The 14,620-nt window shown below is 43.2% G+C and overlaps 1 long non-coding RNA gene across 1 annotated transcript in view; it reads right to left on the bottom strand.

The window, feature by feature from the left end:
- The window catches only part of LOC127013324 (uncharacterized), a 223,029-nt gene extending 209,774 nt beyond the window's left edge, over positions 1-13,255 (bottom strand). The window contains exons 1-2 of the long non-coding RNA XR_007766067.1: positions 13,153-13,255; positions 10,633-10,938 (exon numbers count right to left, since the gene is read on the bottom strand). This is a non-coding gene — a long non-coding RNA (uncharacterized LOC127013324). The remainder of the gene's footprint in view (positions 1-10,632; positions 10,939-13,152) is intronic.
- Positions 13,256-14,620: the final 1,365 nt, after the last annotated feature.

The following is a 14,620-nucleotide window of genomic DNA, read 5'->3' as shown; positions in this document are numbered from 1 at the left end:
GTGGTAACCCTTCTTTTCTCAGATCAACCTCATAACATTTACCTGGCCACAAAGCTACAGTAACCTGCTTCACAGGGAAACACACACACAATTTGCAAGCAAATGCATCTGTTTGGTTAGTTTATGATTTCTGAGATGCACTGGTAGGTGCCCTCCAAAGTTTCAGACGTTCTCTGCCACATACTGGAGGGACTGCCTTGCTCCTGTGCCATGTAAGTACTTAGGGCCTTTAGCAACGGAGGAGGTTTAAACATTTTCACATTAACATTTCTGATGCAAAGTCCTTGTCTCTTGACCACGCCTGCCTGTGCTGTTCAAGTGAAACTCCACCGACCCTCAAGACCCGAGACCTTCCACTCACCCAGGCTTCCTCAGGCAGAGAAAGCAACAGCACTCTCAAACACTTATTCAATTGCTCATTGCCATTCAGATGCTGATGGCTTAAATAAATAAATAAACGTGGGCAGCATCTTTTGGTTAGAGGTCTGATCAGACTAACTTGCCTTGCCCATCCCGTACCCTGGAATACCTGTAACAGCCAAGCAGGATGCCAGGACTCGGCACAGGCTCACAGCTGTGTTGGCAGCACCACGCCATCACCTCCTCAGAGGCTGGGGGGTTATTTTGAAAAAAAGGATTATGGAGTCACACTAACCAGTCTACAATTATGACTAAAATTCGCCTTCCACTATAGGCCCAGTTCTAATGCTTCATCCAACTCTGCCCTGAGAGAAACTACTTAGCTAACTACAAGCATGCATACTTGTAAATGTTAGCTGTGTTGTTAATATCAAATTATTTGTGTTCTGAATATAAGCAGATTTGAGCTTTTTTACCACTGTTTATGTATGCTTTCTTTGGGTAAACCAACACTGGATGGATTTTTTTTTAAGGTTAAATCGGTGTTACAGTATCCAGCCCTAACCCCAGCCTGAGCCAGCATTTCTACCAGGTTTCTCACTTGGCACAGGCTACACTATATACTGTACTGCATAATCTGAAAGCTCTGCCTCACTTGCTTATCCGCCATGCAGCACCCCAAGAAAAAACCTCACACCACTGAAGGCATTAAAATGCATTAAGCTGGATGACTGCAAAATGTCATGAGTCCTGACTCCCACGGATTAAGTGTGGGTTTTAATAGAGGTAGTATTTCTTCATTGCTAGCCAGTGCAAGATTTGTTACCTACACAATGACTCAACTATGACATCTTTTATGAGTGATATGTTAAACTAATTAACATTAACCTAGCAGAAGAATCAAGCATAAATTAGAGACCATTCCCGTTAAAGATACAGAGAGCTTCTATACTGATAATTTTCCCCAAATGAAAGACTTTGACCCTTGAAATATGAGATTTCATTTTAAAATTAATATTAAATGATTCAGAATTCTTATGCTGAATTTTTTCAAATACAATTTCTACTTATTTCAATTTCAACATAAAATAATAAGGCATGTGCAGCTAGCATAGCAATTTTAAATCCAAGAATTGGAGAACCAAGACAGGACAAGAACCATACAAAAATTATAAGATAAATTAAATATTCTATTATGCTTAATGAATTGTTTGTTCCCCTTCTCACTCGGGGGAAAAAAAAAAATAAGACAGCCAGTAATGCCTATAGATTTTGCCAGCTCTGCTATACAGCAAGTATGGCCCTACATCCAAATGCAGGCATCAACTATTCACGGCAATATTCCTCAGAGTCTGTATTTCTCATCTTTGAACGCCAAGACAAGAGGCAGATTAAGTAGAAATTCACTAAAAATACATATGACAACATTTGTTGTCCAACAGATATGCCAATATTCTTCCAATGAGTGCACTCTGGTTCTCTTCAAAGAGACACACTAAGTGGCTGCATCTCCCTCAAAAGCTAGCTACTATCACGTATCTTTCTGGCAAGTGGTTATTATACTACATTCAATCCCTGCCTCTCCACAGAGATTCTCTTTATTTTTTGTAAAAGAAATTGATCTTACCTAAGCAGAACTACAGATACCCTATTTCACTTACTGTGTTTTGCAGTGATGGCAGTATATGATCCATAACAAGTTTTTGCCAAGAAGTTAATCCAGGCACTGACCTGAAATAACAGGGTCTACTTCATAACTCTCTTCAGCCTGGAAGCATTCAGAATAAAAAATAAGAATAAAGACACCCTACTCCTCTTACACAAATCGTGGCGATAAACCACTGCCCACGGTAGAAAACAACAAGGGAAAATGTTATATGCAAAATGGCTCCTGGCAATTCCTGGAGTGTTTGCACAGCACTACTCACACTAAGCAACCAGAAGCCTAGAATATACACTGCTTTAATTCAGCAACAATCACTCAGATACACAATTTCTGACATAGTAGAGCAACAAACCGGAGAGCTCCCCTCCCCTTCATGTTCAGAAACTATCTACCAGACTACAGTGCGTCTGCAAATCCTTATTTTTAATAAGGCTATAGACTTTTTTCAAAGTCTAGAATATGCTCTCCTACACAGTTATCGGACAGCCCAACTATGCTTCACAGGACTATACAAACACTTTAAGAAAAGGCTCAAGATGCATAACCCTGGGCAACAATCTCAAACACACAAGTCTGCAAAAGAATTCTTATTCTGCCTCTTTTCTGTCCTACTCTCACTCTGATCTGTCATATCTTAACTTACTGCCTTTTGCAACAGCGTTCAGGGCAAAAAAAACCTATTTCAACTGCAACATGCAATCCAAGGTCAAAGCAGTAGATTGATTTCTTTGCATTTGCAAATGCAAAGAAATCAATCTTGGAATGGTTCTGGTCTTCCTTTGCAAACATCCTTTCACTTGTCTCAAAGAGAGAGCCACTAATACATCTAACCTGCATGAAGTCCACAACAAGTAACATTCCACACAGTTTTGGCAGCACTCGCAACAATTCTTACTGAAGACGTTAAAACAAGATATAAAAAAATCTCCTCTAGCCACTTCAAGTATTACACTGTGCATAATTTAAAGCAATGTATTCCATCAAACCAACACATATAGGTGTGTACATACATATATACATTATACATACACACATTAAAAAGTTAAGCCAAATTGATTACCAGTTGAAAAAAACTCATTTTTTTAATGCTTGTCATAGCTCCACTTCAGATATGCCTTGCTGCTTTTTTTTGAGGGGGGAAGGGGAGGAGTGAGCAGTATGCGTGACATTGAGATAAAGCGTTTTACAACTAATTACAGTGAATGCTTTCAGTATACACCTGATCACTACTAATTCAATAGACACTTTTCCATTATATGGTTTTTGACCAGAATTTACATGCAGGATGTATTTTAAGAAACAAACTGGTAAATTGGAACAGGGCACATATTTCATTTTGAGTAGCTAAAAACCAAAACAAAAAGGGAACACAGCATAGACGACCATCGACACAAGACGATAGAAGCAAGGTTTGGGAATGCACTAGACACTGCTTCATACAGAGGGGAAAAACCACCTGTCTCCTTCATGAAGCTGCCTCAGGTACCACACCATTGGTTTTGGACTGTATGGTGTGCACGTATACATGTCTGTATATATATATTTGTATCTAAAATATAAGCATGTGATGTACGTGTATACACACACACACAGATGTTCTGGCGTCTGACTTGCTTTTCCAAAAACCCCAGTGATCCATATCATCACTGAAGTCAATAGCAACTATTCTTCGGCTCTGCTGAAAATCAACCTGGATGACTAGATTTAGACACAGCAGCTCAAATGTTGGTGGCTAAACAGGAAAAAAGTGCACCGAGTAACTCAAATTGGCTGATGAAAATATTTCAGGTATTAGTTTTAAGCTACTATATGCTAAAATACATACAAGGAAGGTGTTAAGTATGAGTTCAAATAAGACATGTAAAATAAACTAGCATCTAATTAATCTTACATCTAGATGCATTGTGTGGTCCAAAACCAGTCTTAACAGACATGAAGCAAATTGTCTGTTCATTCCTTTGGGGAAAGGGAGCGACTTTCTCTTATTGTTGCATTTAAAACTTCCTTTTCAGTCCTATTACTAGGTGAACTGCTGTCATGAACATATACCAGGTTATAGCCCCCTTCCTCCACTGCCCAAGTGCTGGAATTCCTGCAAGAGATATACATCAAACCCTCTCTAGCTAACTCCCATAGCTGATGTATAGAGAGTAACTAAGTTGACAATATAGAGTTTTACAGGGACAGCTAATTTGTTTTTGCAAGCTGTGCTCCCATTCATGCTCTAAAAGCAATAATCACTCAACTTTTCTCTCAATTTAAACAAAGTTTTTCACAACACATTCAAATCGTCAACTAAATTAGGCTAGAAATGCTCATGCATCAAAGTCTCCTGAAGACTGAAGATGGATGATAATATGCAAATATCAGGTGCTGATACCATGGAAAAGAAGCTATTTGAAAAGAAGAAATGGCAGTTAATCCAAATCTGGTAAACCAAGCCATGATCTAGGACACAGATTTTAACTATATCAGTTCAAAGCTTTCCTTTTGCATAAAGCCACATAATGCATATATTTAAGACTATAAAAATAATGTATACAAATCCTGAAGCTGAAAGGTATCTACATGATAAAGAACAAGCTTTTGAGTTTAGAATTATGTTTCTTTCATTCCTTCTTTTGCAAGTGTAATGAATTTCAGTAAACAAAAAAAGCAAGGCACTGAAATCACGAAGTTGTGAACCAGAACCACCTTTCCTTCCAATGTCTGTTTTTCAGTAAGGACCTGTGCCTAAATATGCTCCACATGTCCAGTCCAGGAGCTCAAATGAGTAAAGTTACTGCCTATATTGCATCATAAAACTTGGAATATGGCAAACTTAAGCCCCAGAGATAGCACACCTTTCATCATCTATCTTATCTTCTGTTTTTCACCAATAAGGCTACGCATCTTCTGTAAGGGGAAGAGCATCTCTTCCAACACCTCTGCAGTTTCCAACACTTGATGCCCAAAGCCTTTAAACAACAGCCTCTCTACAAAGCACAACTGAGTCCATGTTCACACCCCACAAGGGAGCCCAGGGAAGAGCCCCCTGAGCTACCACCAGCTCAGCTCAGCTCCAGCAGAACTGAAGCCACATCATATGCAAGCTCAGCTGAGAAGCAACAATTAACAGATCAAGTCCAGTAGCACCATTATACAGTTAAAATAGCTTACAGGCCTAAATTAATGCCCTGCATGGCACTACACCAGCCTGCACAAAAGCAGTGAGTTGCTTAGATACACCTCAGTGTTTGCTGCGTAATCCAGGGTACCTTCTTCGGTATTCTGGAGCCATCACAACTTTTATTATTTTCAGAGCACATGCACAGAGCAACAGATACCAACCAAAAACCCATTTGCAAATTCTGAAAGATAACTAAATGAGCAGCCACACAAAGTCTCACCTCTGAGATAATCTCAAAACAACATATGCGATTCCTGAACCACTTACCTAAATGAATTTTTGCCTTGCACAGTATTGCAAAGCCAAACAGAAGCAGCTAACTTGTATCCTCAACTGAGGACTACAGTTATTTTGGGAGCAAATTGAATTCAAAACATGTAGAGCTAAAGTTAACTTTGTTTCCTTGTACAGCATTAAACAGAAACCATTTTATCATACACCAAAAAGAAGCCAATACTACTGATCGCCAAGATATTTATAACCTACACTATGGCCATTTAAAGATTTCACTACATTTTCCCATTAGAAATGCTCCAATGGCACAGGCCTGCAGACACATAAATTATGACAAACAGCTTCTCACCCATTCCCACAAAATCCGCCTCTCCTTTCGCTATCGCATCAATCACTAGCTACTAGCCCTCATTTTCAAGATGCCTCACCACTTCCTTTCCTCACCAATCATCACTGGCTCACAACTAAGTCAGACTCCATCCTTATCGGCCCAGAATACCCTCTCCTATTGCCCACTTATTAAGTTTTATGACAACCGCATGCCTTCCCCCTCCACGCCCACCTGCTTCCCATGCCTGTGAGGAATCCCATGCAAACATTCGTGGTTCTACTTCACTACTCTCCCTTATCTCTGAAGAAGCAACACCAACATCCAGAGCAACACCACACTCATCACCCCGTGCAAGACTTAAGGCAACTCATTTCATGTACAAAATGCTTTAGGAACAGTTCAATAAAATACCCACACACAGAAAAGTGACAGAAAAATTGATACTGGAATATTTAAGATGTATCAAAATGCAATATAATTCATAAGGTGGCAACATTGTTCCTAAATAGAAGCAGCGTAGCTTCCTTTCAGTTTAAGTATAAAAAAAAAGTAATCATTTTGCTATTTTTAGCAGGAGCATGCACATTTAAATTAGGTATGAGCATTTTTCTCTTCTTTGCACATAATTAAACACAATATGTCCTCACTAATCTACAATATTTATAGATATGAATACAGAATCCACACTTGCAGTAGTCTCATAACCTTTCAGGGGAAGTACTGTCCCTGTCCTCACACAAAGACAACAATTAATTTCGTCTTAAAATATTCTTAATCCCCGTAGCTTATCCATTTCCCCCTACCAAACCCAAACACGTCTATGCATTTTAATCAAGGAAAGGTCAAGGTATCAAGCACAATAGCACCCTATGTCAGGCTTCACAAATAGTTTGTGACAAATTTCATGTTATGACAATGCAAGCAAAAAAAAGAATCAAAATAGAATCCATTAGTGAGCTGGAAAGGTTCTTGCCACATAAAATAAATCCAATCAAGAGAAAGAAAACTATTCCAGACACCATATGCCTCTGTCCTGACATAACTGATAGCATTTTACAGAAAGCAGCTCACATGTTGGAAGCTTCCTTTTCATTATAAGTTTTCACGCAAGTATTTCTCAATCATAACTGTAATAGAATGAGGGAGTGTACACCACCACCACCCCCAGATTTCAAGTGGCAACTCTCTTCTTCCAGCCTTGGTCAACTTTCTTCTACCTCTCTCACGAAATTTGCTCACACGAGCTAAAAAGAAACAAACCATACTCCAATGCTTATACTGATTCTGTAAGAGTATTGTACCTCAATTTACCTGATAAGGTGACAAGTGAAAGTAGAGAAATAAAAAAAGAAAATGTCTTATTTGCATTTATGATTTCTACTATATGAAGCTATATGATTAAGCACATGACATTCAACCAGCATTGAGCAAAATAAAGAGAAAAAAAAACAAACATTGTTATGAATACCATTTTCTATGAAACTAAAGCTACAAAGCCAGCTCCATTCTAGAAATATGCCCTGTCCTATAGCTTCTACCTCACCTTCCCAGTGAGGAGCACAAAGTCACCACTTACCACGCCATCCTCCTCATAATTGCACAATACTCTTTGGGCTGTTTGGGAGCCCTATCAGGGACTAACAAGCGTATTTCCTAAGCCTTTCTCCCAAAATTTTACTGAAGAGTCAAACTGTACCTCTGCATCCTGAGGAGGACATTCTGGTAAAGCCTCCAGAGAAGGAAGCTCCTTTGTCCTGCACTGTGAGGAGCGGGGCCTCCCACTGGAGGGGTGAAAGGCAGCAGGCCCTCAGGAAAGCATCCCCGTCTCCATTGTGTATCGGGAGATACACAGGGAGTATCAGGAGTGGGGCACACAGGGGTCTACAGAAATTTCTACCTCACTTGAGAATTCAGGAGTTCATGCCCCCAAAAAAACACTTCAACTAAAGGGAAGGAACAATCAAAGAAATAAAATGAAGTCCTTATCACATTTTCCTTTCTACCTTCCTAGATGTTCGTTGATAGGAAGTTACTCCAATATACCACCTCCTCCATCTCCTACCTAAAAATCCACAAGTTACAAAACCTGCCCTTTTCTCCTCTGCCCATTCCTCAGAACGCACAACTCCAACACTGCGATTCACCTACCCACAACACACTGTAAAAGCACTTCTTGCAGCCTGCTAAATCTCTTCTGCACTTGTGTTTCGTTGGCCTGAGACATCCCCATGGTTACTCTCACCTCAGTTACATGGAGCAAGACACTTTCTCACACAACAAAGTACATTGGCTAGAAGACCTTCTTAACTGAGAGCACAGTTCAAATGAGGAATTGCTGCTCAGACTATCTGGATTTGGTTTAATTTGGTTTAGGTGTAAGCTCTGCTACCAGCTTAACAACCACACATCCCAGGGTAGGCTTATGAGGGAGAGTTCAGAGCTCACCCCCAAGCCCATACTGCCCAGGACGCCTGCAAGAACTTCCATCACCTTCCAGGACAGTCACAAGCAAAGCAAATTACAGCCCAATTATAACCAGAGACAAACCACTGGAACAACCACTTTCACACACTTCAGAGCTACAGTGTTAGGGCTCACATACCTGAAACCCTCCTCTCAAGGAGCAGCTCCCAAGTTCCTCACAGCCAGCCCACACTGAAGGCAGCAAGGCTGCTTCCTGCCCCAATTAAGGCAGGTGCTCCCCATCACCCCTCCCAGGGCCCAGGTGTTGCTCCTTCCCCACAGCGCTCAGCCTCCATCCATCCCCTGCCTCACCTGCTGTTGCTGCCCCTTTTGCTGGGACTGCTCCCAGGAGAAAGGTACAGGGACGCTCCGGCCGCGGCCTGCAAAAAGCATCTTCCTCATCTCTGTGCAAGCCCTGCAAGGGTCTCGCCTCCCACCACACAGCACACCTACCAGCTGGGAAATACCGCGCTAAACGTTTCCTAGCTGACCCTACTTTTCCTCTCTCTGCAGATCTTATCTCCGAATATGAGAATGCTTCTTTTCATTTTATTGGAAATAGTCCAAAGAAATTTGAAGACAGATAAATTGTCTTCCCCCTCTAAATCTTAACAGTTTTGTCACCAAGTTATTAACGTTTGAAATGTTCCAGGTATAAACAAACACAAATGTATCTAATAATTTGCATAACATATCCTGAATCCTATGGCAATGATGAAATTCAATCTACACAAACTCTCAGATTAAGCTCAGATAAGGAGTTGTCTCTATTTACATTAGTTGTAAGTAAAAATTCACTTCAGTTTTCAGTGTTGATGAAAATTAGTGGTTTTCATGCAGACAAATTAAGTGTACCTTTTCTGTCCAGTTTAGTTTTCCTAAAGAGTGGCAAGCACCTGAGAAGAAACTGAACAAGAAGAAAGAAAGAAAAAAGGATCGCAGTTTTGGTTTCCTTGAAATACAGAAACATAATGACTGGGCTTCTTTTCCAAGATGACACTAGATAGCAGCTCTAAATATTTTTATCCAGCACAATCCATTTATTATTCTTTTTTTCCTCTTTCCACAAACAGCCTAAGACTTTCCTTTTTTGAAACTTCAAAATAAAGACTTTCATATGGCTAACTTAAGTCATGCAAAGTTCAAAAATAGTATAAATGTAGAAAAATATTACGAACGAAAATCTAAATGTACATTAATTGCGTTCAGTACGTAACAAAAAGCTTATCCTCAATAATCAAGAAAATTAAGAGTAGGTCTTTATTAAAACACAGTCAGAACCAGGAAATTAGGACTCTATTGCTTCTTGTATCTCTGTTTACAACTGGAAAGGATAACGAGTGATTATTCGTTCAGATGTCTATTTTGCTCTAAAGTAGGCCAGCCAGCTCAGCACTTTTCTTAAGATTATGAATACTTCTCTGCCCTACATATGGTATAGGCTGGAACCAATCAGATGAGCTGAAATATGCAGCAAAACCAACACTTTTCATGTCATTCATTTTCAGCTATAAATAAGAAGTGCACAAAACAGGTATAAAAGGATCAGATTTTAAATAGTTCTAAAATTTGCTTTGCAATTTTCATAGTTCAGTAAGGGGCTCAATGATTTCTTCAGCATTGGATTAACACTTAATCTAGATTCAGGAATAACTTGTTATTCATTAATAACTCTTTAACAAGCTTGTTCTCTCCACTAGTTTTCATTTCATTTTTGTACATCGGTTATCTATCTCATACAATAACAAGAAAACTGAGCACTGTCTGCATTCAATAGACTTTCACAGTACTAGGACATGCAGGATGCAAACACGCTCTGCAAGAAGCCTTAAATCAAAACTTTAAAAACACTTGAAACAAAAGAATACCCTGAATTTGTAAGTGAAAAACTTCTATTTGCTCTCTCCCCCATACAAGCCATCCATAAGATTTTTGTTGCTATTTGGAAGAAGAGAGGTTAAATAATAGAAGGTTGTTTTCTTGAGTTCAACTCAAAATAGTAACATGTCTTTAAACAAAGTCGGGTATTTGGAAGATTGTAATTGTGGAAAATGCTTTGTTTAAATAGCTTTTAACTTATTTTTCTTAGAAGTTAACTAGTCTGATTTTCTAGAGCTGCCAAGCACTCCTAGACCCAATGAAGTCATTACCTTGAAAATATCAGTTAACTCTGAAAACAAAAATACTTTCATGTTCAGCTTTTCCTTCTACATTTAAGATACAAACATTGCCAAACCATTAGTAAGGCATTTCTGTCAGATTACACCACTCAAAACTATTGGTAGGTGTCAGCAGCCAGGCAAAGACAAAAAAAATAAAAGGTTACAAAGCAAGTTTGTTTAAAATAAAGACGATGTGCTTAGTATTTTGATGTACGAGACAGTATTTTTGCAACAGGGAGAAGCATACCTTTCATCAGCTGCAGGACCTTGATGTCAGATGGCGATATAATCCAAAAGGGTCTCAGCAGCGTTTTCCACAATATCCTCAAGTTTCGGCAAGAGGCTCTTCCACTTCTTCCAGGAGCCCATTAAGTTATGTATGAATCCAAATGGTTAAGACGTTCAGCAGCTGTACAGTACAGTTTGTACCACGTTAACCACCCCTGAAGAATCCCAAGCTGTATTCCACCACTCAAAGAATAATGCAATATGGCACCCATCACAGACTGACGTTTTGGCAACCATCCCATTTTCCCGACGACTATGTTTTGACCTGTTCAAGTAAGAGGAAGAAGTGTTAGTTCAGCACAGTAACTCTGCCGCACCACTCGGGGACTAACATACAAATATAAAGTTACATTCTTCTGAATAATTTCAAACACATATTTCTTCACAGATTTAGACACATCCTAAACTCAAAGCCTGGTGACGGCATTTCATGTTAAAAACATCACCAGGCTGGAATGTAACAGAAGAATCAAGCTGGATGCTGTCGCTCTTGTACTTTCAATGCTTTAAGAAAAAGGCTTTCATATTTCCCTACACATTGTACAGTCTTACATCACAGAAAGCACTGAAGTGACAGGAAAGGAAGGTAATATAAAGGCTCTTCAACTGCCCTGGCAGGTATTTCAAAACTCATTAAAAGAATAAGTTGATAAAAAAGCCCCAAGTAGCAAAAATAAAACTCTTCGACCCTTTTGAAGGAAACAAATCAGGATAGTGGAAGAGAGAACTTAATAGTGATCCTTTCTCCCCCCTTAGCCCTGGCTCAGTGTCCTCCCACGGCACCTCTACCAGCAGACATGCTAGTGCAGCCGGGGCTTGGGCAATGAGCACCACTGTTGACACTTGGCCCAGCAAGGAGCAAGCCAAAGCAGCCAAACCCGCGCCTGTCTGTGCTGGTACTCCTGCTGTGCCATTCCTTCAGAAGTACCAACAGCAAATTTTTGCTTAGGTCGGGAAGGGGAATATGAGGAATGGAGAGAAAAGTTTGAGTACTCTGCACAGGAGGGAATAACGATGTGAAGAACAGCGTCAGGTCTGCCAAGGTGGAGTGGGGGAAAGGGGAAAGAACAAACTTCCACACCAAGGACAAGGGAGAGGAACTAGAAGAAGCTTGAAGATGCATGTGCACAGAGATAAAGACAAGAAGAAAGGAGAAGGTGAATATTGGTGGATGCACAAGAATTTTTGCTAGAAGCTCTGTCTGTGTAACTGAGTAACATGCATGTAGGGCATACCACAGAAGAATAATTTTAGAGGAGGGAATGAGAAGAAGCTTTTATGTTTGCTCCACATCAGGAGAAACCTGAGCGTATCTACGCATACATGAAAAGAAAGATCCTGGCAAAAGGAGCTTTTCATGGGAAATGCAAGGAAGCATGTAGGTAGAAGAATAGGTGGAACGGGACCGGAAGAAGGAGAATGAGTGACAAAAGAAAGTGGAAAAGTAGAGACTTCAGAAATTCTGAAACGGATAGATCTAAGGAGGGAGAGGGACAACTGGCAAATTAGGACAAGAAAATAACACAGGAAAGGGAAAGTAGTGGACTGCGATGAAAAAAAAGGAAAAGTGGTGGTTGTTACATAGCATAGAAAATGGAAGGGGAAATAAGAAGACACTAAATTAATCAAGATAATTAAGAAAAGTACAAAGAGCACATGAATAAGTTTTCTGAAGTTGCGATGCTTGCTCTAGAAAGCGTGAATACCAAAAATAATGGAGCAAAAACCAAGGCGACTATCACTTTTTCAAAGGGACGAAGCAGACTGCACTGTGCAGGGGAAGACAAGCTGAGGAAGGGCCAGCCTGGACTGACCCTTCCCACTCTCCCCCTCCACTGTGATCAATGCATTCAGAAGAACAAAGTCGTCCCTCTGGTCCCTCCCCTCCTAAAATTGTCTCTCTGCACTTCTGCACACCTTGCTTCCCTGGGATGGTCCCACAGCAGCAATGTGTCACCCTCTGTGGCGTCCCCGTCCCCCCCGGCCCAGGCTGGCACCCAGCAGAGCCCCCACCTTGCCCCTGCTGCCCGCCGCCCTGCCCAGCCCCACAGCCCCCACTCCTTGGCCAGGGCCCCCAGGACTCCCTACAATCCCAAGAAGTTTTCCCCGTCTTCAGCTTTCCTCTGTCCCAACTCTTAAAAACACAGCCCGACCCAGAAAGCTCTCTGAGCCCACTTCCCTCCCGCCCAAAAAAGAAATAAATTAAACCACTGAAACAAAATACAAAGCAGGCACAAGGAGGAGGCAAGACCCCCCCCGAGTAGTGCCCCCCAGCCTGCACTGCCGGAGCTAGGGCGGAATGACTGCCTTACCCTTCCCAAAAATACCTGCATGTGCTCCGAAAAGTACAAAGAAAAGGCTCGGCTGGCCCGCAGCCTCCCTCCTCTGCGCACTCCCAGCCCAGAGCGCAGCTTGCAGGGAGGGGGGGGGCGCGACGAGGGAGCCGAGAAAGAACAATAAACCCGAAGTCCAAACGTACCTTCTCCTTTCTTCAAACTGTGAAACCAGATTTCCTTACGAGCCTACAGCGGGGCTGTTTGCTTTTAAGCGGCGGGAGAGCTCAGAGAAAGTTGAGTAAATCTCTCCGGATAAAGTTGCCGAAGATGAGATAACCCGGGAGAGGAGAGGGAGAGATGGAGAGTTCATCCGAGTTTCTCCTTTTGTTCAAGTTGCCCGAGCAGACAAAGAGCCGGCAGCGGCGGCAGGTCCCCCGCGCCCCTGCTCCCCCCGCGGCCCGGGCGCAGCCGGGGTCCCGCACTGCCCTCGCCCCCCGCCTCCTCCCACCACCGCAACTTTCCGTCTTCTCCATCCCTCCTCAGCCCCGACCCCGTCTCCGGCGCAAAACTTCCCTCGAACTGAACCTCCCAGAAAAAAAAAAGCGATTTAATTCAAGGCGGGGGGGTGGGGGGTGGAAAGGGAGAGAAACATCTCTCAAATCATTATTTCCGGTAGATGCACCTCTTTGTTTGGATTCCCCCGACTGTCACCGAGGACAAGCCTCTGGGTATCTGGTTTCGGTCAGTTTGATCTCCCGGAATGAGACGGGCAAACGCAGGACATAAAGAAAAATAAGTTTAAAAGAAAGAAAAAAAAAAAAAAAGAAAAAAGAAAAACCTCCGGAGTTGCGAAACGAACCCTTTTTGCATGGACACGGGAAGTACATAAATAAACAACTGAAGGGGAATTTGGGAAGACTGTTGCTTCTCCTCCCCCTCCCCTTTGCACTTTTCCAGAGACCGTAACAAAAACGCCCCCCGAAAGCTCCTGGCCACGGCCCCGTGCCACCACCGCTGCGGCCAGCTCCTGGCATCCCTACCTGTTGCGTAAAGCGCAAAGATGGGGCCGACCGCATCCGTCCCAAAGAAACCAAAAGGGAAGGAGGGGGCCGCCCACGGCCCCACGGGCCCTTCACCTGCCCTCCGGCCGCCCCCACGGGGACGCCCGCCGCGGGCACCGCCGGCAGCCACGGCGCGGCCCCGGGCGGAAACCGCGGCTGCCCCCGCACCCCTGCCCGGTCCCGGCCCCGGCCCCGGCCCCGGCCCGCGGGCGGCCGTCGGGGCTCCGAGGTCCCCGCCGAAAGTTTGGCGGGGCGGGGCGGGGCGGGGGTGCGCGGCGGCCACGCACCGAGACAAAAGAAGCGCGGAGCAGCGCTGCAACTCACCTTGGAGGGAGGGAGGCTGGAGAGACACCTTCCGCCTCAATCCTCCTCCTCCTCCTTCCCACCCCCCGGCCCTGTGGCGACGGCGGGGCCACGGGACAGGCTCATGCTGCGGGCCGGGGCGTGGGCGTGGGCGCGAGTGGGTGCGAGTGCGTGCGCGCCCGGCTCGGCCCCGCCAAGGGTCCTCGCCCCGGCGTTGAACAAAGGCGCGGGGGAGCGGCCCGCCCGCCCCGCGGTGCCTAACTTTCTGGTGCCCACCTCGCATCCCAGCGTCCCGGCCCCGTGCTCG

Source organism: Gymnogyps californianus, chromosome 2 (genome assembly GCF_018139145.2).
Source record: "Gymnogyps californianus isolate 813 chromosome 2, ASM1813914v2, whole genome shotgun sequence".
NCBI classification, from domain to species: domain Eukaryota; kingdom Metazoa; phylum Chordata; class Aves; order Accipitriformes; family Cathartidae; genus Gymnogyps; species Gymnogyps californianus.
The sequence above is the reverse complement of the archived record's forward strand: the minus strand, read 5'-3'. Positions and strand labels throughout refer to the sequence as shown.